At 39.4% G+C, this 22,080-nt stretch overlaps 1 protein-coding gene across 34 annotated transcripts in view; it reads right to left on the reverse strand.

Moving 5' to 3' along the window:
* SUPT3H (SPT3 homolog, SAGA and STAGA complex component) overlaps window positions 1–22,080 on the reverse strand; it is a 408,871-nt gene that overhangs the window by 44,999 nt on the left and 341,792 nt on the right. The gene's annotated exons all lie outside the window — the stretch shown is intronic.

The following is a 22,080-nucleotide window of genomic DNA, read 5'->3' on the forward strand; positions in this document are numbered from 1 at the left end:
CCAAAGTATTGGAGTTTCAGCATCAGTCCTTCCAATGAATATTCAGGACTGATTTTCTTTAGGATGTACTGGTTGGATCTCCTTGCAGTCCAAGGGACTCTCAAAAGTCTTCTCCAACACCACAGTTCAAAAGCATCAATTCTTTGGCACTCAGCTTTCTTTATAGTCCAACTCTCACATTCATACATGACTACTAGAAAAACCAAAGCTTTGACTAGATGGACCTAACTGTTGGCAAAGTAAAACAGCAAAAAGATAGGACACTGAAAGATGAACTCCCCTGGTCGGTAGGTGCCCAACATGCTACTGGAGATCAGTGGAGAAATAACTCCAGAAAGAATGAAGAGACGGAGCCAAAGCAAAAACAACACCCAGTTGTGGATGTGACTGGTGATAAAAGCAAAGTCTGATGTTGTAAAGAGCAATATTGCTTAGGAACCTGGAATGTTAGGTCCATGAATCAAGGCAAATTGGAAGTAGTCAAACAGGAGATGGCAAGAGTGAACGTCAACATTTTAGGAATCAGCGAACTAAAATGGACTGGAATGGGTGAATTTAACTCAGATGACCATTATATTTACTACTATGGGCAAGAATCCCTTCGAAGAAATGGGAGTAGCCATCACAGTCAACAAAAGAGTCCAAACTGCAGTATTTGGATGCAATCTCAAAAACGACAGAATGATCTCTGCTCGTTTCCAAGGCAAATCATTCAATACCATAGTCATCCAAGTCTATGCCCCGACCAGGAATGCTGAAGAAGCTGAAGTTGAAGGGTTCTATGAAGACCTACAAGACCTTCTAGAACTAACACGAAAAAAAAAGATGTCCTTTTCATTATAGGGGACTGGAATGCAAAAGTAGAAAGTCAAGAAACACCTGGAGTCAGAGGCAAATTTGGCCTTGAGGTACAGAATGAAGCAGGGCAAAGGCTAACAGAATTTTGCCAATGCACTGGTCACAGAAAACACCCTCTTCCAACAACACAAGAGAAGACTCTACACATGGACATTACCAGATGGTCAATACCAAAATCAGATTGATAGATGGAGAAGCTCTATACAGTCGGCAAAACAAGGCCAGGAGCTGACTGCAGCTCAGATCATGAACTCCTTATCGCCAAAGTCAGACTTGAATTGAACAAAGTAGGGAAAACCAGTAGACCATTCAGGTATGACCTAAATCAAATCCCTTACGATTATACAGTGGAAGTGAGAAACAGATTCAAGGGATCAGATCTGATAGACAGAGTGTCTGCAGAACTATGGACAGAGGTTCGTGACATTGTACAGGAGATCATCCCCAAGAAAAAGTTATAGCTAAAACAACATGAAATCATATGCTTGGAGAATTTTAACTTTTAACAAATATATGTTCATTGAAATGCATATTCTCAACTCTAGAAGCACTTGGATTATAATCCTCTAATTATACATATTTCTATTTGAGAATGTTAATTTAATTCATTATATTAATTAATAAATCCTACCTTTCAAACTGTGTTTTGGTCATTATTATTGTAGATCCCATAATGTCTTACATTTAGAAGCTCAATAAATATTTGGTAAATAAGTAAACCCCATGTGAACTTGGGTAGTCTTCATGTAAAGAAAACCAATACAGATGGACCCTTATGAATTCATTTATTTCACACTAATTATTTTACAGATTGAGAATTTTTATTTCTCACATATATTTTATAATATATTTGTGATTAATAAAAAAAAGGCAGAGTAAATTTTCTTAAATAAAGGAAAGATACTATGTGAAGACAGAAGCAGAGACTGGAGACATCTACAAACCAAAGAACACCAAGGATTACTGGTCATCACCCAAAGCTAGGAGACAGCAAAAACAGACTCACCCCTCCGAAGGAACCTGCCCTGCTGACTCCTCGATTCCAGACTTCTAGCCTGGAGAACTGGGAGATGATACAGGTCTGTTGTTTCAAGCCATCCAGTCTGTGGTACTTTGTTAACAGCAGTCTTAAAAAACTAAGGCAACTCCCTTACATTCACTATTTACTTTTATCTATCTGTATGGTTTTAACCAAATGGCCTGGAAACTAAGGTCATTGCTGAAATCTTTAAAAAACCTGTCAGTCTAGTTAGTAGGAACAGCTGCTTTTGTGGAAAAAAATCCACTACTTTTCTGGCCTGAGAGGGTCAAATGAGATGAGCTCTGCTTCTACTTGGACAGAATTTTTCCCTTCTGGTTTTCATAGCAGGTATGGAGTGGGAGTGCTGCAGTCACTTGAAACAAAGTGCACTCTTAAGCAAGGCTTTCCTAAATGATAGATCTAGGGCAGAAAGAACTTGGAGCGATATTTTTCAAGACAGTGGCATTTCCACCTCAAACACTACATAAAAGTATAAGAAGAGAGAAAATTAACGTACTGGCCCTCAAAGGAAAAAGTTGAGATATTTTTAAAGTGAAGTTCCTGATAATGGCCATCACATCACAGTCCTTTGCTTCAAGGCTAACCTAACAACTGAGATCAAGTTACTTTATTTTTGGCCTACTGAAGCCTAGGATCAGTAATTCTCATCTTTATAATGTGTAAGGGAATACTAAAAACATATATTATGGTGAAAAGATTTGTGTATGGGGAGATATTTGAAAAAATTTAAAGCACATATGGAAATTATACTTCTGGCAGCCACTGACTGAGAAAATAGGTACTGATCAAAATCCTGCAATGATGGGTTTAGATGAATGTTATTTCCCATAACAGTACCTACAACAGTTGAAAACACATTAAGATGTATCAGTTATCCTGTCTATAGACAGTGCTTATGTGTCTTTGGGTCTAGGGTTGTGCCATTCTAACTATAAGGCTCTTGGGGAATGCAGGTTCACAGGTTTGAAAATGCCTCCCCCACCCCCTCCTCTTAAAGGGGAGGATGAACTGAGGGAGTAGTATTGACGTGCATACACTACCACATGTAAAACAGACAGCTAGTGGGAAGCTGCTGTACAGCACAGGGAGCTCAGCTCAGTGCTCTGTGATGACCAAGAGGGGTGGGAGGAGACTCTAGAGGCAGGGGCTACATGTATACTTATATACAATAGGGGATACATGTATACTTACGATAAACGCTGTTGTACAGCAGAAACCAATGCACACTGTAAAGCAATATCCTCCAATTAAAAACAAATTAAAAAAAAAGAAAATGCCCCCCAGCTTACATCTGTTTATTCATTAGCTCACAAGTATTTACTGAGTGCCTATGATGGCTCAAGTAGTTACTGTTCTATGTGCTGGGGGCTCATCATGAAGATACTAAATCTGACTTTCTCGTGGGTAAGACAGTCAATAAGTAAATAAATACATAAACACAATGACAGTCGTGTTAAGTACTATGAGAACAAACAAGGTAGGGTGGAGGGACAGACAGCAATGGGGTGGCAGCAATGTCACCGTATCTTTGATCCAGTGACATTCAGACGCCTGAATGAAGTAAAGGAGGGAAGCCGTGCAGACACCGAAGTTGGACAGCTTATGGATTGCAGCAGCAGTGAGGGGTTGGGCAGAACTGAAATCGTATTTGGAAGGGAAACCCCTGTAAGACAGTGGCAACACTGAGAATATCCTATCTTCTTTCCAGCATTTTCTGTGCATGTCTTGAGTGAAAGGTACCCAGTAGGCTCTGAGGACCTGAAGCAGTGATCCAGTCACAGTTCTAGTCACCAGGATCTTGCTTTGGGTCGAGGGAGGGAGCGGGGAAGAGTCACTTAAGACATATACACATATGCCTATGTGTGTATGCACGCGCATACACACACATGCACACATAAACTATCAAATGTGACCTTTTCTCAAAGCATGGTCACAGCCCAGCTTAGTCCCAGGTGAGTGACAGATCCATAGTTTACAAAAAAAAAAAAAAAAAAGCTGTTTTCTGGAGTCTGTTCTAATGCTCATGCAAGGGCTGACTGTGAGCTCTCTAATAACACATTTGCAAGTAAAAAAGACACCATCTTCCAATGAATTTCCAATTAAAAAAAAAAGTCTCTTAATACAATTCAATCCGTTAACATATCTTTCTTCAGAGAAGGGCAGATTTTGGTGATGCATTTTCCTCACAGAGTCCCTTAAACCAACCAGTGCCACGTGGCATGGGAACATCTACATACCAAGAGGGAAAATGTGCACTGATCTCATCTCCATGGTGCAGTCATCTGGGAGGAAGAGATGGTGTATATCTGGGGCGCTTATTTGAAACTCTGACTTAGATAGAGCAGCATACAAACCTCACTTTTATGAGGAACTCAAAGTACATCACACATTATGCATGACCTGCCACTTTAACTTTGAGGTCTCAGAGCACTCACTGATCCATAGCAACTAATACAAACTCAACAAGAGACCCTGGGGGTTTCAGCAACTGTTGAGAATGCTAAAACATCTAAGTTAAAAACTCCTTTCTAAAGTAGCCTGGGTTAAGTAATAAATGTGAAAGTTCTGCTTCCTCTAGGAAAATGGGTAACTGGTATCAGTTTAATAAGAAACCTGTGAGGACATGACATCTTGAGGCCGCTCAGGGCTGCCCAACAGGAACTATCTCAGTATAAGGAAATGACTGGAAAGACAGTGAGAGCGATCACCAGCCATAAGTCAATCAAAGGCTTCTCATGCTTTCATATACCTATTTAAAAATTATATATATGTGTACATAAAGACTAGAAAAAATTTTAAATGTTAAAAATGCTAGCCATATAAGAGCAGTTTGATGGTCAAGGAGATTTGATTACTGTGTGGTGACAGACAGGCCTGCTTATCCAGTTTCCTGTAAGATATGAGGGGACCATGTATCACATTACCACACAGCAACAACAAAGGTTATTATGGCAGTGACTATGAATAAATGCTCACGTCAGAATGAATCATATTAAATGTACAATGATGTCACTTGCTTTTGGTGTGATCAGAGAGACAAAGTTCAATGAAAAAGACTCAAGTTCACTGACTTTTGAAAGGAAACATGCTTTTTGTGGAAGGATATTGTTACCTGGGCACATTGTGGCCACCGAGATGACAAGATGAATTAGATAAGAAAGTACCCAATATTGCTAGAAACTTCAGAAATATTAACAAATAAAAGCCTGGTTTCAGGACAGTTATACTTTGGCATGCTAACAAAATACTTCTTGGTGGCAGAAATTATTGTAAGTTAGCATCCTAATGATATACATAAAAAAGCCTTAGAAATTCCAAGAAGGCATATGCACATAAATAGAAATAGAATAAAAACAATAGTGTTTCTTAATCTGATAAAGAACATCTTACAGCTAACATCAAAGAAAAATCCACTGCTAACATCAATTTTAATTGTGCAAATTTGAACATATTTCTCCTAAGATCAGAAACAAAGCAAGATATTGACTCTCAACATTCCTATTCATAATCAATACCAGTGAAATAAGAGGCATACAAACGGGAAATGCTTCAATAAAGCTGCCTCTATTTACAGACAGCACAATTGTCTATGCAGAGAACAGCAAAGAACCTAAAAAAAAATAGAAACTAGAACTACTGATTTTAGCAGGATTTCAGAATATAAGGTCAATATACAAATCAATTTTATTTATGTATCTTAGCTATGAACAAGTAGAAATTGAAATCAAAAACAGTGAAAAAACATGACATACATAGGGAAAATTTTAATAAAATACATGCAAGACCTGTACAATGGAAATTACCAAATACTGACAAGAAAAATTAAAAAAAAAACACTAAATAAATGAAGAGCTATACCATGTTTATGGATCACAAGGCAATATTGTTAAGATACTCTCCACAAAGGTATCTACAGATTCAGTATAATTTGCTTCTGAACTCCACCAGGCTTTTCTGTAGAAAGTGACAAGCTGATTCTAAAGGAAAAAGCAAAGGATTTTAAACAGCCAAAAAATCTTGAAAAAGAATGAAATTCAGGACATATACTACCTTATCTCAAAACAAGTAGAAAGCTAAATTAGTTAAGTCAGTGTGGTAATAGCACACATACAAAGATGTAGGTGGAACAGCCATGAGAGTGTCAGATAGGGTCACATGTATGTGGTGCATTTATTTTCATCAAAGTGCCAAGATAACTCAGTGAAGGAAAGAATAATCTTTTCAAAGCTCAAACAACTGAACATTCATATGCAACACCACCCACCCCAAACCCTTGATCCTTATATTATACCAAATACAAATAGTCATCCCTTGATATAAGTGGGAGATTTACCAGGAACCCCTAAGTATGCCCAAATTCGACAATGCTCAAGTCCTGTAGCTGAACCTCAGTATCCATTGGCAGATTCAACCAACCAACCTCAGATGGAAATTTAGATCTTTGGTATGCTGACTCCTCAGATATGAAAAATACAGAAGGACCAAATGTATACTATTGAAAAAAACCTGCATATAAATGGACTACACAGTTCAAAATCCTATTGTTCAAGGGTCAAGTGTATTAATCAGGAATGAATCACAGACCTAAAGCATTAGAGACTATAAAACTTCCAGAAGAACAAAGGGAAAAATCTCTGTGACCTTATGATAAGCCAAGATTTCTTAGCTAACACACTTATACACAAAGACAAAAACTGACAACTTGAACTTCTTCAAAACCTATAGACACAAGAGAAATGAGAACATGCCCACATAAAGAATTACAGTGTATGCTTATATATTTTAATGTAAACTGTATTTATAATTGCCCCAAATTGGAAATAACCCAAAATGTCTGTTAACAGAGATAGAGAATGATTATGGGTTCACAAACAACATGGATGGGTTTCAGATGCATTGTGATAAATGAAAGAAGTCAGACTCAAACTGGTACAAATGTAGGATTCCATATTTATATGACATTCTACAGGCAAAACTATAGGGTCAGGAAACACACCAATAGTTGACAGGGCTGGGGATGGGAGGGGAGAAGGTTGATTAAGGCTTTTTTTCCTGCAGCAATGGAAATTCTCTATATCTTCATTGTGACAGTTATATGGCTATATATATAGTTGTCAAAACACATCAAACTATACACTTTTAAACAATGAATTTTATTGTATGTAAATTATACTTCAGTAAAATAAACAAAAAAACCCAAATAAATATGCTTTTCTGGGGATGGTCGGGATTTCTACATCACAGACAGGAAGAATATTTGAACTTGGTGTTAGGAAATGAAAGATGACACTTCGTAAGTTTCCAAGTTTTTGACATGGCAGCATTCTATGTTTTCATTAGAAGGGAGTAGTTGAACAGAAAAAAATATGTGGCTACAATTATTAAAACCAAAGTTAAATGTGTACGTATTTATAAAGTCAATTCAATTTGGCAAACATTAATTGAATGCCTACTATGTATCGGGTACTAGCTGAGGCACCACAGGGAGGAAAACAGATGAGGCATAAAACAGCATGTCCAGGGACACAAATGTGGTAGATTGAAGCCATCCATTCACATTCTATCACTGGAAATTATTAACAGCCAGTAAAAAGCCCTGAAACTGTATCGCTTGGTGGAATGCCTGAAATCTAATTCTGGATAACTGTCCTTTGATACAAAGTGCATGAAGCACCAGGTTTTGAAAAATTGTTCTGGACCATCTCTGACTCTTGGTGCTTTTCACTAATCTGCTCTCCAACCGTTGCTCCTTTCTGCACCGCAATTTTTGACATGACAATCATGAACTTTTCCTCAGCTTAATGCAAAAGGCTAGTTATTAATAAAAATACAGCAGTTGGGTTCACTGATCTCTTTTTGAAGAGGCAGACTTAAATATTCCAACAAGTGAACCACAGATGACAGTGACAAGATGCTCAATAGTATAGACACTGGTGAGGAACTTTAGAGCCCAACAATAAGCCATGTGGAGCAGACAGCAAAAGAAACAAAGAGAGCTTGTAGAATCCAAGAAACTGGGGAAAGGAGGTAGAAGATGGAGAGAAGCACATATATACTGCTGGGAAACGAGAGAGGTCTTTGCAGAGAACACGGGAAGCCTGGCTTTTCTGAATATTTTTGTCTTTTCCCAATCGAGAATATTTTTTAGAGTAAAGAACAATAACTTTACATTCCAGGAACGGAGTTTTTAGCATTACAGTTTCTTTGACTTTCTTGGCTTTTTCTTTGTTTAAAAACAGAACTTCAAAACACACAAATGTGACTTTTTCCTGGTAACTGATGTTAAGGATCAGACTGAACCTCTGGGCATAAATCAGGACAATGCTCTGGGAACTGGACCCTGAGCACAATGAAAGGCAAATACTTTGTTTCTTGTATTTTATTTTGGGACTGTGCTAACTACTATATACTTTTCCAAATGCTGATACAGTTATTTTGCCAAGCATAAAATGCCACTGTCTTTCTTGTGGAAAGAATTTTTTTTGGGCATTTCTGTAAATGACCTGAGACTACAAGTCTGGTCACAATCATAGTGTCTGCATATTAAAGGGAAACTGGCCATGATTAGTTCTAACAACTCAGATTAGCCGCTAGATAAATATTTACTAGAGGGAACAAGAATTGTGAAAATAACACTTAATGCTCATGTTTACGTATACCTATTGCCACTTGACTCACTCGATAGCTATCATATTATTGGCTGAACACTCACTTTTCAAATGGAAACTTAATCTGAGAAGAGTTTTGTCACTCCCCTGTTTTTTCTTCTCCTACTCTGATTTTCCACCTGGTGAAATGTTTACAGACATAAAGATTAGAGTCAGCTAAGCTCCTATAAGATGATGGTTGGAGGCCTATCGGCCCCACCCATTTTCATTAGATACACAGACTCTTCTACTGTTGACAGTTATCTCTTTGGGTCCATAAATTCCATCTTTATAACTAGACTTTTGGAGATCTTCTTTTTTAATCTCTCTAGCACAGTGATTTTTCTCACTAGCAGCTGATGGTGCCTTAGAACCACCTGGGAATCTTATAAAATCCTAGGCCCAGATGGCACCCCTAGATAACAGATTTCTGGAAGAGAGACCGGGGCATCAACTCCAACATTCAATCTGACTGGAGAACCACTTATATAGGAGGGGGGAAAAAAATCAAACCCTCTTATGTCTTTCGAGATAATTCTGAATTTTAATTCCCTGCTGCCTGCATCCCTTGTGATTCAACAAAAATATTAAAACATTGCAGTTATATTCTGTGTACACTAGGGCTTCCCTAGTAGCTCAGTTGGTAAAGAATCTGCTTGCAATGCAGGAGACCTGGGTTCGATCCCTGGGTCGGGAAGATCCCCTGGAGATGGGAATAGCAACCAGCTTCACTATTCTTGCCTGGAAAACTCCATAGACAGAGGAGCTGGCGGGCTACAGTCCATGGGATCGCAATGAGTCGGACATGACTGTGCGACTAACTTTCCTTTCCTTCTATGTACACTGTTGTGTGAATACCTGCAACTGGCTTTTTCTCACCAGGGTTTTTCTGTCAGTTAGCTTATAAGAGAACCTTTTCCACTACATATTAAAGCAGTCCAAACTGCTTGCTCTAGAGACATCTTCCTTGACTGACGCTCATCATTTAGTTTGAACTGGCACCAGTATGTTTTATGTGCGTCTTTGCACAATGGTTTATGACTGACAAGGTCTTTCTAGAAGCATTTGCTCATGTGCACCTCACGACAATTCTGGATAGTGGGTGGGATTATTATGCCCATTTTAGATAAGATAACTGGTGGGGGGAGGTTAAATGACTTGTCTAAACCTCAGAGTTCAGGAAGGACTAGGACACAGACACAGGCAGGACTAGAAGCCAGCACATCTAACTGCCCGCCCAATACAACTTCTGCTTTCACTCCACTCGGCATTCCTTTGAAGAAGAACAGAGGTGAGTCAGAGACAGCTTTCTTGTTATCCTCTGACTCATTTCAATTCAAATGTGACATCAGAAGCTAAGTTACAGCTGAAGCACTGGTGCCATATATGGAATCAGTCTAATGTAATTTAATGAGGTGCCCGGAATATAGTATGTGGTCAACAAATATCTGTCAAGTAAATGAATATGCAAAATCCTACTTACTTGTGGCAAGGTATATCACCCTTCTATACAGAACAGCTCTGGAGATAAGCACTCCAAATGAATCCCAGTTTTCATCTTGGTTTTATCTGCCTATAGCCCTAAAGATCTGGAGACAGGGTCAGAAAAAGTAATTCAGCATTCATGCTGAATTAGTCGTGGAGGAAGACAGAGGCAGACTAACGGACAATAAGACACACAAACACGGTTCTCTAGTCTTCCTGTCTGGAAGAATAATCTCAGGAAGTAACTAAATGTATGCAGGAGAAAATATTAACTGACAACAGCTTATAAAAAGCTACATATTAAATGAAAATCACTGTGCAGGAAGAGTTAGGGAGAGCTATTACAGCAGGTCAACCAGATATACGATGTAAAGTACAACTACAGAGGCTGCATGCTCATACATTTACAAAAGCTATTTTATAGTGTTGGTGATGTATTTAACCGGGGAGAAGATAGTATGTATTTGTAATAATGCCCCCAACACACCTGGCCAGAGGACCACCACTGACTGACATCTAGAGGCATGCCCAGATGCCACTTCCTCTTCAGACATTTCCATTGAGAAGTTGCAAAGTGGATATGAGGCTAAGAACTGGCCAGAGATGATGTGGGCATCAAAATGCTAGTAATGATGGGGCAACTTCTAAGAAACTGAATCAACAGTTTTGAAAAATTATTAAAGTAAGATGTATGAGCTTCCCAGGCCAGGTGGTGCTAACAGTAAAGAACACGCCTGCCAATGCAGGAGTCCTAAGAGACTTGAGTTTGATCCCTGGGTCAGGAAGATCCGCTGAAGGTGGGCATGGAAACCCACTTCAGTATTCTTGCCTGGAGAATCCCACAGACAGAGGAGCCTGACGGGTTACAGTCCATGGGGTCGCAAAGCGACCATGGACGCGACTAAAGCATTTAGTCCATGGACACGACTTAAAGTGACTTAGCATGCAAGATGTATGAACGTTCAGATTGGATATTAACAAAGCAAAAAGTGATTTAAAGGGGCCTAAGGGTTGATCTCATTACTGAAAAAATAAAAACAAAATAAATAGAAAATTGTTTGACTCATAGTCTCCCGACTTCTCCTTGATCGTTTTTCTTGCTTCTTTTCAGTTTTTTTTTTTTTTTTTTTTTAAGTCTTTCAGAGTTCCTGGTGGGGCTTTGGAGAGACACACACTTCTTGACATATATTAGGCAGGTCCAATCCAGATGTATGTTTTTTGAATAAGATGGCTTATTTAAAGCAATAAGAAGCTGCCACAGAGTAGCCAAAATTATAGATATTAGGGATGGAAAGGACCTATTAGATCATCACATCTGTCCCCCAGGGCCAGTGCCGGAGAAGCAATCGAAAGAAAATGACCCAGTTGCTCCAACTGCTTTCTGTGGTTAGCAAGACAAAAAAACATTTTCAAGTAGAAATGAGTCTTGGAAATTTATGACTGAAATGCTGAATGCTCTTTTTTTTTTAAATTATCTTCTTTGTCAGTCAAAGTCTGGGGAAGCTGGGCTTTTTTGTTACTGGTTTTATATACTATCCATCCATTTATCTAAATGCATCTGTATTAGTGTGTATACAGAACACAGACAGGCACTGTGGAGTTACCACTTCTGGCTTTCAGTCACCTCTTTCATAGTCACATATATATTCCTAATAAGCTACTGACTCATCTAGAGGTACAGATTCAGAGTATGTTACAGATTTGCTAGTGCAGGAATCACTCCTGTAGACTAAGTCTTCCCTTTTCTGGGAGCTCAAGATTTAAGGAGGGGTCTGACCACTGGCAGATGATGCACACAAACCCTGAACATAGATCCTGGGATAGAATTCTAATAGACACCAGCATCAAGGTCATGAGGATTTCTCCATGGGCAGAGACCATAGCAAGGAAGAGCTGTTAGCTTTCCTTGCTGGAACACTTTCAATCATTGTGAATGACACCTTTCCATGGGACTTTTTAGATATAATATTTTTGAAGAATTTGCATAAAAAATTTATGTAAATACAAGAGTAGGATAAAGCAACATCAGTATATAAGGATTAAAGAGAGTCTCCCAAACTGGCTGGGATGAGTAGAACATGGGGACACATGAGATTCTTTTTCACTGGGAAACAGGAAGTCTTGAAAGGACACGGATGTGACTCAGGGCAGTGAGTAGGCCTGTGTTAGTATCTACCCCAGTTATGGCTGGCAGCACAGAAAGACATAAGGCAATTATGGGGAAATGAATCCAACCTCAAACTGTTCTACCAAAACACTCATTCCCTAAAACCTGTGCTGGCTGTAATTGAATTATCAGTGAGAAAAGTGTGATTTCTTTATTAAGGAGCCATTGCTGAGTGGCTCAACATCTCATTGAGGAAACTTGTCAAAATATTCTCTAGAGTCTTTTAAATTTCCATCCTAAGGTAGACATATTGTCGCCTTCTAGGTCCTTAAAATAAAAATGTGATAGAAATAATTTTTTTAAAAGATTCCATATGGTTTACTATGCCCCTTGTAGTAAAAATACATAAAAGTCTTAAGTTATGAAACACTACAGCCCCTTCTCTAATTGATTCAGTTGATGAAATCTTGGTGTCTGGAGTTATTTCTATAAAAAGCTGGGCATCAAGCCCTTGGTCAAGAGTATAAACTCCTACCGAACACTTTCTACGGGAAAGTTTAATACTGACTCACACCATTTTGACTTGTCAGGTCTTTTCCAGGAACTTAACCTGCCAAAGGGATGCAGACTGACTTCTTGTTTAAAGAAGAGGGGCGCACAGGCATTTCCTATGAATCTGGATGCCAAAGGAAATGGAAAATCCATCATCCTTGGCCATTTGAAGACCAATACATGGTAATGATACCATATCTTCTATTTTCCAGCCTTAGGGAACTCAAAAGACCTTTGCTTCTAGTTTTTATTGTATTCAAGTGAGGAAGGAAGAGGCTCAGAATCAACTATGTAGAAGTAGTTAAGCCAGAGGAGGAAAATGGGCACCTGAGGAAAAGTAATTATTGGTGACACCAGACAAACTTCCCACTACAGTCACTCTTTCCATTTTGATTTCTTTTACCTGTCGACTAGTTCCACTCTTCTATTTTCCCCCTAATTATGCACAATGCATGGCTGTGACATGCTCAGACTTTGGTCAGCTTCATTAACCTTCCTGAAAGCTACACTGTGGAGCTGTGGGTCTAGAACATGGCAGCCATATTAAAATGGCTTTAGAGGTCGAATTTCAGCAAGGCTTCAATTTTGCATTTTTAACTTAACTTCTGATTGTAAGGCTATTGAAGGATTGAATCCTTTGAAAAAAACTGAATGGAGAAGGAACCCTCTCGTCTCCCATGCCTCGGCCCCCTCTCTCTACACTCCCCTTCCAAGGCACCCCCACACAAGAAATAGTATTTATGAACATCAGAAGAGAATAAAAACATTTAAAAAGTTATGCTATGCTTACCCATTCTTCTAGTTTGGAGAACAGATTATTTTCACAGAAGAACAGCTATGATAAATTTTCTATTTTTTTTTACCTTTTAGTGTTTTATTAAACAAAAGGATTAGCACACAAATAGTCTTGCTCACCCACAAAACTCACAATTAATTTGCATAAAGTAAATGCTGCCTCCTAGAATTTTCCTTTGTGAGCTGACCGTCAAGGAGGCAGAGGGAACGGATGCCGGAGCACTACTGCACTGCCCAACAATGGGATTTCACCCTTTATCTTTGGGAGGTTCCATTCCACTACCTGGTTCAAAATTATCCTGAACAGAAAGCATTAAGTTGATATTCTAAACATTTCTAAATAATGTCCTAGTGGCTGTAGAAAGTATTTTACCCAGTGGCTGCCTTGCTCTCCAGAAGGAGACGAGAGAAATACGCTTTTGTTTCTTTATGATAATGTTTCCTCTGTGCCAGGCACTGTTCTGAGTACCTTCCTCATATGAACACACTTGATTCTGACAATAATCCTATGGGGTGGGTGCTATCAGGAAGGCTATATAATGTGACCAAGGTCACTTATCCACTGAGCAGGGGAGCCATGATGTGAACCTAGGCGGCCGCTCCGGAGTCCATGTTCTCAAACTGGATGTCATCCTGGCCTTGAATCACTGACACCTCGGGAAGCTCCAAAATCATCACAGAAACACCTGCTCACTGAATGCACGCTTGTAACGAACACATGCTGAGTGCTGAGTCCATCCCTAACCTTGGGCTGTGCTCTAGAGATAGAAGAGTGAACACAACTCAGACATCACAGGCATGGTGTCCGGTCATTTCAACCAACGAACAGTTACACCATGCTTGGGGCTGGGATATGCATGTAGGGCAAACTATTGGGTTGGCCAAAAGGTTCACTTAGTTTTTCTGTAAGATGTTATGGAAAAATCCGAACGAACGTTTTGGTCACCTCAAAACAGAAGTCAAAACAGAGGTGGCCCCAAGTAGGGGAATAAAAATGAATGCAGAGGTGGCAGTAACAGGCCAAAAAAGAACTGGCTGAAATCAACTTTCCCAAAGCAAAATACACTGTACCAACAACTCTCTGCGGACTCTTAGAGGAACCTCTGAACTTGTCTCCCTTGCTTGCTTGCTTCTGGCCTAGGGGACACTCTCTTCACAGCAGCCAGTGTATCCTTTATCATCTCCTTTGAGTAGGTGAGAGTCAATGAGTGATTGTCACTGATTCCAGTCAGTGAGTCAGGAAGAACTAACACCAAACAGTCGATACCATGAATCATTCGGTTTCTTGGCTGAACCTGGTTACTACGTGGTGGGACTGTGTAGTGGGGTTGACATCACTGGACAGCTTCCCCTGCAGAGGGTCTTCCCCTGTCCCCCTCTGCTACCTCCCCTAGCCAGGGTCCTCCTTTTTTCTCTTTATACCTCTGTAGACCTGGCTCCAACTGCCAGCCTCTCTCTGCACCCTGTCCCTACCCCTGTTCAGGACCAAAAACTGCAAGTGTAGGCATTTAAAATATACCTAAAGAGTGACTTAAAAAAATATTATTTATAGAAAAGATAAAAAGAAACATTTACCATTTAGATAATTCTTTTATCTTCTAGAGATTTTTCTAACAGAATCTGGGAACAGGATAGCTCCCTTTAAATACCTGAAGGTCTAGCTTACGAAACAGGATTAGCTGTCTCCCTGAAGTTCCAAGAACCACCCCACCCCCAAGAGATAATAACAGTATTTCCTTATCTGAAAGATAAAAAATGAACAAGAGGAGCACAAAATGTGTTCTTGATGAGGAACATATTAGAATGAAAACAACCACGGAGTTCATTCTTTTCCGTTCAGCTCCACAACCTGCAGTTCTTGGGTTATCAAAGCACACGCCGGCCTGAAGGAGAAACTCAGGCTTTGTGATTTCAACACTGAAGCTCCTTCCATCACGTGGAGTTGCACATAAACATGCTGCACTCTCCTGAGAGGGTCAGAGGACACTGCACGCTGAACCCTGCCTGCTTTCGCCCGGCTCTCTCTACCGTGGAGGAGGGAGCTGGGTGGGCTGGAGCCCCATTTCTCGGGCTGGAGCCCCATCTCTTGGGCTGGACAGTTCTGACTGGCAGATGCTTCCTTCTACTGAGACGGTTGTTTTTCATCTCCTGGGCTTGATGGCCCACACTGTAACAGATAAGGGGCAGCAGACATCCTGTCTCTGGGGCACTCAGAAATGAATGCAAACTAATGCAAAACAGAATCAGAAGGCTCTTTTTTTTTTTCCCTCTTATTTTGCTCTCCTAATGAAACTGTCACTTTTAGTCATAGAATGGTTTCTTCATGTCTTTCTGCTACTCCTACTGTGCAGCCATAGGTACTGACTTGAAGTGTGTTGTATTTGACTCTTCATCAGTTCCAGTTTCTCAACTATTGCAGGGAATCAAAAATTAATGTCCAGCAAAGGCCACTAGGACAGAGATGGTGTGTGTATGATTTTGTGAGCATATGTACATAAGGCAGATAGATGTCAAATATTTTCATACATCATATACACCTCTTAAATAAGTGTTCACATTTTTTTCCCCCCTATTTTGGTTTAAGGACAGCCTTTAGGTCCCTACCCACTGCGCTTCCTCTGATCAGGGACCTTTCTGACTGTCTAAAAGGCCGTCATTTACATGACCATTATACTTAATAAAGACTGAAGAGCTTCCTACTGTCTGTCACTTGGCCTACTCAAGCTGACCATCTTTTTAATAGTTTCAGTGAAAGTTGTGTGAGGAAATAATATTCTACAGTTCGTGGGTCCCTGGGGAGGAATATGGTCATTCCCAGAAGAGATTCAGACTTTGCTGAATCTGCTACTTTAAGAGTAAAACAGGAAGTTCAGTCCTCTTTTATTGTACCTTTTTCATTTTTGAAAAGCTGCCCAAATAGTTCCAAGTCGACTTGAAGCAAAGTTATTCATGTCAAGAAGCCAAGATCTTTCTCCATGGTTTGCTGAATGAGGAAGGAAGAAAATGGTTTGCACTCAGCTGTCCTTGGCTTCTTCAGCTTGGGCCAAAGCACCAGGAAGGAGAAGGAATGAATAAGTGAAAGAGCTGGTGTTTATCTTTTAACGAAATCATGATGTTCTGCGCTCAGCTCCGGCAGTCAGATGTGGCCGTTGCATCTTTAAGACAGGGAGTCTCTCCTCAGAGAGACGACACCCTAATTATAGTGCTGCTGCCGGAGGGAGCTCACACATGTAAACCATTATGTAAAATATAATTTCTCTTTCTTTAGGAACACTCAAGATCATTAGACATGGTTTCTTCAATGCTAGAAAATCAGGCCAAAAATGAAAACAAACAGTTTCAAGTATTTGCAACATAATTCCCGCATGCATTTATGGAAATAGAGTAAAAGTGCCCTAAAATGTGGTTTGACATTTCATGCTGCCCTGTTATTTCTATTTTTCCAATTCCTTAACATGTGTCCTCTTATCCTATATCACTTTAGTTTCACTGTATTTCAAATATTCACTGAGCAATAGCCACAGTTATTACCAAATAGCTGTGCTTCGAGGGAGCTAGTGAACAACAGGAAGCAGCCCAGAAGCTTGTTGTAAATTAAACAAACTCCTTGTAAATTAAACACAGTAACATATGAACACAAGTACAGGGCATGACAACATGACATAACTTTTAAAAATAGCAATTAAATGCATAGCACTGCTTTCCCTAATGATGTGCTATGCTAATTCAAGGCTAAGGTGATGATTCTGTTGATTTAACAGTTTAACATGGAACTCATAAATGAGAATAAAATCTGTAATAAAGAAATCTTGGAGACTATAGCATTTATGAGTATAGAATTAGGTATGTTATTATATAGGAGAAAGATATACATTTCAATTCAATCCATTTTCTATATCATAAACTAACCTGAAACATTTCAATTTTTTATATCATAAACTATCCCAAAACATTTAGGCTGAACAGTAAGCAGTCTTTTCAGACTGAAACAAATATATCCCTTTCTTAAATATTCAGGTTCTCAATGGGATATTGATTGGCAAATGATCTTTTTCATCTTTCTTGTCTGTTTTGCTTCTTTCACACTATTTACCTTTTTAATCTTTTAAAAATAGATATTCTGAAAATACAATAGAAAAGACATCACTTATAATATCAGTATCAAACATAAAGTACCATAAGGCACATGCAAGTTTGAGCTCAGTAAGAAGACACAAGCAGAAAGAAAAACATATTCTCTGAACACAGATGGGTTTGTTGAAGGAAAAGGAGGTTCTGTTTGGGGGAACAGCCTTGCTGGAACGGACCTGACTACAGCAATCTTTTGCATTCACTGGTTTACTCTGTCCTAGAGGAAAAAAATACCCAGATCAGTAGGGTTGATGTCCATGTTTTTAAAGTCCATGTTCAGCTCAATGTAACTGGCTTTTTTTTTTTTTTTAATGTGCCTGTTGATTTATTCAGATAAACAGGCCATCCAGCTCCTACCATCACAATGCTATGGCTATTATTATATAGCATTCTCAACAGATTTTCCTTCCAAGTTCTTTTCTTTATTCCACAGGTCAGTTTTCTTTAGTTCATTTTTCCTACCTAGGACATTTGATGTATAAAAACACCTTTACACACGAAGCCACTTCTGTATAGGACAAAAGCATTATAGTTAGAATTCCTTGATAAGAACTCTCAAACTAGCTGAATTGGCAACTGGCAATAAGCTCCTATTAGATGGGTAGAAATCAAATGTGTTTCTGTTGTGGTGGCAACAGGTAAAGTGTGCTCTGGATGGGGTAATGGGTCCAGCAAGGGAGGGGATCAGTGACTTCGCTTTCTGTTCCCTGCTTGGGCCACTTTTAACTACTGGCAGGTCTCAGAACACAGGCCACTCTCTCTTCCTCAGGCCTCGATGCTTGATAATCATGCTGATGAGGATGATCCTTCTGGTTTCCCTTGACTAACTTCCACTAGTCCTTTGGGTTTCAGCTTGTATGGTTACTTCCTCCAAGAAGACCATTAAGATAGAGATCGGCTTCACCTACATGGGTCTCCAGTCCCTGATGACCCTACAGTAGCATTAACCACACTCCATAAGAACAGCCACAGATATTCCTGTAAGCTCCTTAGGGGAGGGAATGTGGATGGCCGCTTCAGAAATTTGGTTCCAGCAACAGACACACAGCCGCCCATGTAGTCAGATACCAATAAATATTTGTTGAACAAACGAGTAAGATGCTGATAAAGATGACAATGCTTTACAATGTCTTCATTTACTAGGTGCTTATCATATGCTAGGCACTATTCTACTAGGCCCTTTACATTTAATGCTCACAGTGATCCTACAAGGCAGGTACCATGACCATCCCCAACTTATGGATGAAGAAACAGAGAACCCTCTGCATCTTTTTGAGCTGCTTTGTTTGGAAATGCCTTGTCAATTTAGGTGTATTTAGCTAACATGCCAGGGAAAAAAGCTGAACTGAAAGGTAACTGCTGATAACAGATCAAAATAATTATTAGGTTGAACCATATGAGACTGTTGACATTCAATTTGTTTTGACTTACAAATATGGCAGTATGGTATGGTTCAACCTCATATATGGAGTTCAGCTACAGTTTAGTCTTCATCCACGTGCCCCACCCCATTTACCCACAGCTGGGAAAAACACCACACCCCTCCATACTGTCATGCTCAACAGTGACAAGTATATGGACAGGGACCACAGAAAGCATTTATGCATAGGATTCTTTTTAACTGTGCCAACAAAGCCTTGTTTCTATGGTTGTCTGAGACGTAATGATCTCTTTGCCGTATGTAACCCTCTGTGAACAATGACATTGGCTGTAACACATTCTGCCTGTGTAGACAAAGTCAAGGGCTCCAAAAGAGGTAAAATCAGTAACATGTTTTTCCATAGTTTTAGGTCATATATGATGACATAAAGCCAAAGGTAAAAGAAGAAAACATAGAATCTGGAGTTGAAAATGACTTAAATTTGCTAGTTTCCAGCACTTTTGGAATATAGCCAGGGTTAATTTGGATTAGGCCTGCATTGCTCTAACCTGAAGTGGCCTAAAAAAATAGACTTGATAGAAAGAGGTTAAAAAAAAAAGAAAAAAGTCCACCTTTTTTTTGAGTTGTGTGTAACTCAACACAACTGACAGTCTGTTCTCCAGTGGCCCAGCCCTGAATCAGAATGTTTTATTTGTGTCACTCTAGAAAAGCGTGATACTGTGTCTCAGTGAAAGGTATTTGTGATGAAAATAACTTATAGGCTAATCCCAGACTCCGTAAGGCAAATGCTCAACAGGAGGGAATAGGACCTGTTTTCAAGGGAGAAACATTTTTAGAGTTTGCTGGAGATTTTTATTTCAAAATCTCCAAATTCAACAATTCTTCAGCCTCTGTAAACTTTCAGATGGAAAGCTCCAATATTTAGAGTAAATAATGTCTAAGCTTCCCCTTCACAGCAAGTTTTCTTTTTCTCCCCTGTCATAAGAGTGTTATATCCTGGCAACTGAAATACAGAACCCCTTTGTAGTAAAGCTATCACACTATACCACTCAGAATGTGTTGCTAATGAGGTTATTGCTTAATAGAACCATAGAAGGACATCGAAAAAAAAATACCCTGACAAATGTGTTGACCAAAGGATGCCAACAACTCTCCCAGGGTTCTGTCCAAAATTCAGGGATTTTTTTTTTTTTTTTAAGTAAAAATGAACTTTAGTGTATGTGAAAAATCATAACATTGAAACATAAGTCCATTTATCTTTTAACTATTTTTCTAGTTCTCTTCCAAAATTTTACTGGTTATTAAAACACTGCTGTGTAAATAAAAATGTTCTGCTTTATAACTCACCCCCTATTTCTTGTCCTTACAATATAATAATGTCATTGTTTGTTATATCACACTTCTCCTTAAAGTAGTAAGGCTTGATGTGAAGGGCTTTAAATAGCAAGCTGAGGAAGGGCTCGTGTAGGAAAATGAGACTGGGGGATCAGATACAGCAGGGGAGTTCAGAGGAGGGCTCTGAAAGACTTCTACAATTCTGAGCCTGGAAAGAGTATCTATATCACGATTTTCACAGAGATAAGCAGAGCTCTTCGTAAACATCCTCCTATCTGCTAAGTGGGCTGTCCAAGGCTGAGCTGTCCATTTATAAGGTCATGGGGAATGCATTACCAGAATTTCAGTGAAGCCATTCCAATTCCCAAATTGGGAATATAGCTGCAAAAAATTTAACCCACTTCATTAGCATATATCCTCTGCCTAGATGAGTAAAAATGCCCACTTCTCTTTTGAGAGATTCACAATCAGTTTCTTCCTGTACCCAACCACTTTGAGTCTTTAGGACCACCAAAAATGAGAGCTCATGGCAGTCTATAAAATGTCAACACTCTCAAAGATAAAACACATGTGTTGTAATTAGAATCACAGACTGTAGGAGCTGGAATGGGCCTTTGAGGTAATTTAGTTCAATCTTCTCATTGTACAGTTGAGCTTGAGTGACTTTTCCAAATGTTATCCAGCCAGTTAATAGCTGGACTGGGAGTAGAACCAGGTCTCCTGACTCCTATTCCACTGCTTTTGCCATTAGGACAGGCTTCAGCCATGATATACTATTTAGACAAGGTCAGTAAACCCAGGCACTATCAAGACTTAATGGGAAGGGATTCCAGTAACAAGGGGCCTTAACAGAAAACTCCCTGTATCTAATTCCTCCATGTTCAAGTTGAGGGGTAACTTGGTACTCTTTCAGCATGAAAAGGCAAAGGGAACTGCATAAACTGGATCAAGTTTTAAAAGAATCTAAAATGTTAAAAAAAAAACTTGCATAAAAATTAATTTAGTAGGTACTAAATGCAGAAAATTGACTCTACCTTGGACATTTTCTTTGTCTCAGGTGCATATATTGCACCTGTGTTAACAGGAGTGAGGGATTTCTGTTGCATGAGATAGCTTTTCTCCAATGAATGTATGTTATGCTAAACGCTCTCTACTGATGGCTAAATTGGGAATCAAGAGACCTGGTTCTGTTCTGGGCTTTTCCATGAATTAGTTTAGATACTCTTACTTCCTGAGTCCCAGTTTTCAAGTCCATAAACTGAAAAGGTTGTTTTTTATTTAAGTGTATTCAGAAACGGAGGTTCTGTAACAGTGTCCCAGGAGTTGACAAAGGAGCCAGGGAAAGAATGTGGGGGAGGTCAAGCAAGGAAGTTCTGAGTTTTCCACCCCAACCTCAACTGGGCAGTTCTGCTTTGATCTGCTCTTGATATTAAGTTAATATGGAAGATTTTGTTTGAAGAACAAGTTAAGTGGTAAAGTTTCAAAACTACCAAAAAGTTGAGTACTACAATATTTCTTCTAACTCTGCTGGTCACTCCCCAGCTTAAAAGTCCTGCAACTACACCCCATCAAGGATTAAGTCCAAGTTCCCAAACACAGCATTTCTCCCTGCCTCAGTCCCCACCTCCCCTCTTCTCATCATCTCCAGTCATTCCCACCATATGCTTCATGTGTTAACGCTTTCGAGTTGCTGGTCATTTTCTGACCATGCAGTGCTGTTTCACACCTCCTTGGATCTCTATTTTTG

This window comes from Giraffa tippelskirchi, chromosome 8 (genome assembly GCF_054371585.1).
Source record: "Giraffa tippelskirchi isolate mGirTip1 chromosome 8, T2T-mGirTip1v1.2.pri, whole genome shotgun sequence".
Taxonomy (NCBI): domain Eukaryota; kingdom Metazoa; phylum Chordata; class Mammalia; order Artiodactyla; family Giraffidae; genus Giraffa; species Giraffa tippelskirchi.